The following is a 3322-nucleotide window of genomic DNA, read 5'->3' as shown; positions in this document are numbered from 1 at the left end:
TCACCATCTATTTCTCTACAGTCTATATCTTCCATATCCTTTTCCACAGTAAATACTGATGCAAAATATTCATTTAGTATCTCCCCCATTTTCTGTGGCTCCACACAAAGGCCGCCTTGCTGATCTTTGAGGGGCCCTATTCTCCCTAGTTACCCTTTTGTCCTTAATATATTTATAAAAACCCTTTGGATTCTCCTTCATTCTATTTGCCAAAGCTATCTCATATCCCCATTTTGCCCTACTGATTTCCCTCTTAAGTATATTCCTACCTCCTTTATACTCTAAGGATTCACTTGATCTATCATGTCTATACCTGGCATATGCTTCCTTCTTTTTCTTAACCAAGCCTTCAATTTCATTAGTCATCCAGCATTCCCTATACCTACCATCCTTCCCTTTTACCCTGACAGAAATATACTTTCTCTGGATTTTTGTTCTCTCATTTCTGAAGCTTCCCGTTTTCCAACCGTCTACTTACCTGCGAACATCTGCTCCCAATCAGCTTTCGAAAGTTCTTGCCTAATACCATCAAAATTGGCCTTTCTCCAATTTAGAATTTCAACTTTTAGATCTATCCTTTTCCATCACTATTTTAAAATGAATAGAATTATGGCCACTAGCCCCAAAGTGCTCCCCCACTGACATCTCAGTCACCTGCCCTGCCTTATTTCCCAAGAGGAGGTCAAGTTTTGCACCTTCTCTAGTAGATACATCCACATAATGAGTCAGAAACTTGTCTTGCACACGCTTAAGAAATTCCTCTCCATCTAAACCTTTAACACTATGGCAGTCCCAGTCGATGTTTGGAAAGTTAAAATCCTCTACCATAACTACCTTATTATTCTTACAGATAGCTGAGATCTCCTTACAAGTTTGTTTCTCAATTTCCCTCTGACTATTGGGGAATAAGGTGATCCCAATAAGGTGATCATCCCCTTCTTATTTCTCAGTTCAAACCAAATAACTTCCCTGGGTGTATTTCCAGGAATATCCTCCCTCAGCACAGCTGTATTGCTATCTCTTATCAAAAATGCCACTCCCCCTCCTCTCTCATCTCCCTTTCTATCCTTCCTGTAGCATTTGTATCCTGGAATATTAAGCTACCAGTCCTGCCCATCCCTGAGCCATGTTTCTGTAATTGCTATGATATCCCAGTCCCATGTTCCTAACCATGCCCGGAGTTCATTTGCCTTCCCTGTTAGGCCCCTTGCATTGAAATAAATGCAGTTCAGTTTATTAGTCCTACCTTGTCCCTGACTGTTTGACTCACTTCTGTTCTCAGCTGTACCCATCTCAGATCGATCTCTTTCCTCACTATCTCCCTGGGTTCCACCCCCCCCACCTTACTAGTTTAAATCCTCCCAAGCCAGTATATTAGTCCCCTTCCAATTTAGGTACAATCAGTCCTTCTTGTACAGGTCACTTCTACCCCAAAAGAGATTCCAATGATCCAAAAAATGTGAATCCTCCCACACATTAGCTCCTCAGCCATGCATTCATCTGCTCTATCCTCCTATTCCTGCCCTCACTAGCTCGTAGCACTGGGAATAATCCAGATATTACTACCCTTGAGGACCTCCTTTTTAAATTTCTGCCTAACTCTCTGTAATCTCCTTTCAGAATCTCAACCTTTTCCCTTCCAATATGGACAATGACCTCCTGCTGGCCCCTCTCGCCCATGAGAACATTCTGCACCCTCTCAGATATCCTTGATCCTGGCACCAGGGAAACAACACATTATTCTGCTTTTTCTCTGCTGGCCACGGAAACGTCTGTCTGTACCTTTGACAACAGAATCCCCTAACACAACTGATTTCTTGGAAGCAGACGTACCCCTTGTTGCATTAGAGCCAGTCTCAATACCAGAAACTTGGCTGCTCATGGTATGTTCCCCTGAGAATCCAACACACCCTACATTTTCCAAAACAGCATACCTGTTTGAAATGGGTACATCCACAAGACTCCTGCACTAGCTGCCTACCTCTCTTACCCTTCCTGGAGTTAACTCATCTACGTGACTGTATCTGAGACTTCTCCTCCCCCCCCTTCCTATAACTGCCACCTCTTGCACAGTATTTTGTAAATGACATCAGTTTTGCTTGTTGTCTATATAGGGTCTTTCAAGTTGCATTAGTTCCTGTCCAAAAAATAGGAAATGGCATAACCAATCCAAAGAAACCCAAACATATAAAAAGAAAGCAGAAATAGTGTACAGTGCTTCAGCCTGGAGGCCCACTGAAGATGTTACCTGGTAGGGTGACGAAACGTCTGGAAATGAACCAGCAGGGAAGGGGAAAGCATGGAAGTTGGTGTCCTAACTGGCTATATTGTAATAATGGACAGATTAAATTATTTTCATTCATTTGTGGGATGTGGGCATTACTGGTTGTCCAGCATTTCTCCAGCAACTAAGTGTACTTAGTGATGAGGGGCAGTTTCTTGAACTGCTACAATCCACCTGTGGATTGACCCACAATGCCATTAGGGAGAAAATTCCAGGATTTTGAGCCATTGCTGTTCCATTACTGGCAATCTGTTTTCAAGTCAAAGCTGATGAATGGCTTGGGTAGCACTCCTATGTATCTGTTGCCCTTGTTCTTCTGGATGGAAGTGGTAATGGGTTTGGAAGGTGCATTGGTGAATTTCTGCAGTACATCTTGTAGATAGTAAACACTGCTGCTACTGAGCATCATCATCATTGGAGGAAGTGGATGTAGTGCTAATCAAACAGGCTAATTTTTCCTGGACGATGGCATGGTTCTAGAGTGTTGATGCTGCACTTATGCAGGCAAGTAGAGAGTATTCCATCACACTCCTGACTGCCTTGTAGATGGGCGGGCAGGCTTTGGGGAGTCACATTGAGTTACTTGTCACAGTAAGTATGCATCTGTGTTTATTTATTTGGTGAATCCAGTTAAGTTTCTGGTCAACAGGCTGGGGGGGGGTATCATTGACAGTGGGAGATTCAATGATAGTAATGCCATTGACTGTCAAAGGTAGCGGTTAGACCTTCTTTTGTTGGTGATAGTCAACCTGGTATTTGTGTGGCATAAACATTAGGTTTTCACCATCTTAAAGTAATTTTTCCTCAAGAAATGAAGAGGAAATACAGAACAAATTACACAACTACCAGTTTCATAAGTAGTAGAAAAACATTGATTTCAAAAGGAAAAACATCTTGCAAGGTTTGGTAGCATGAAGTCATGAGTAATTTGTAAGGATTTGTCATTCAAGATTTTACCTGACTTTGGAACTGCTTAAATAAGGCATACAGAAAAGAGATCCCCTTAGCAAAAAGACTTTGACACTTGACTTCTAATCA

The sequence above is a fragment of the Chiloscyllium plagiosum genome, chromosome 26, assembly GCF_004010195.1.
Source record: "Chiloscyllium plagiosum isolate BGI_BamShark_2017 chromosome 26, ASM401019v2, whole genome shotgun sequence".
Lineage (NCBI taxonomy): Eukaryota > Metazoa > Chordata > Chondrichthyes > Orectolobiformes > Hemiscylliidae > Chiloscyllium > Chiloscyllium plagiosum.
Note: the sequence above shows the minus strand (reverse complement) of the source record.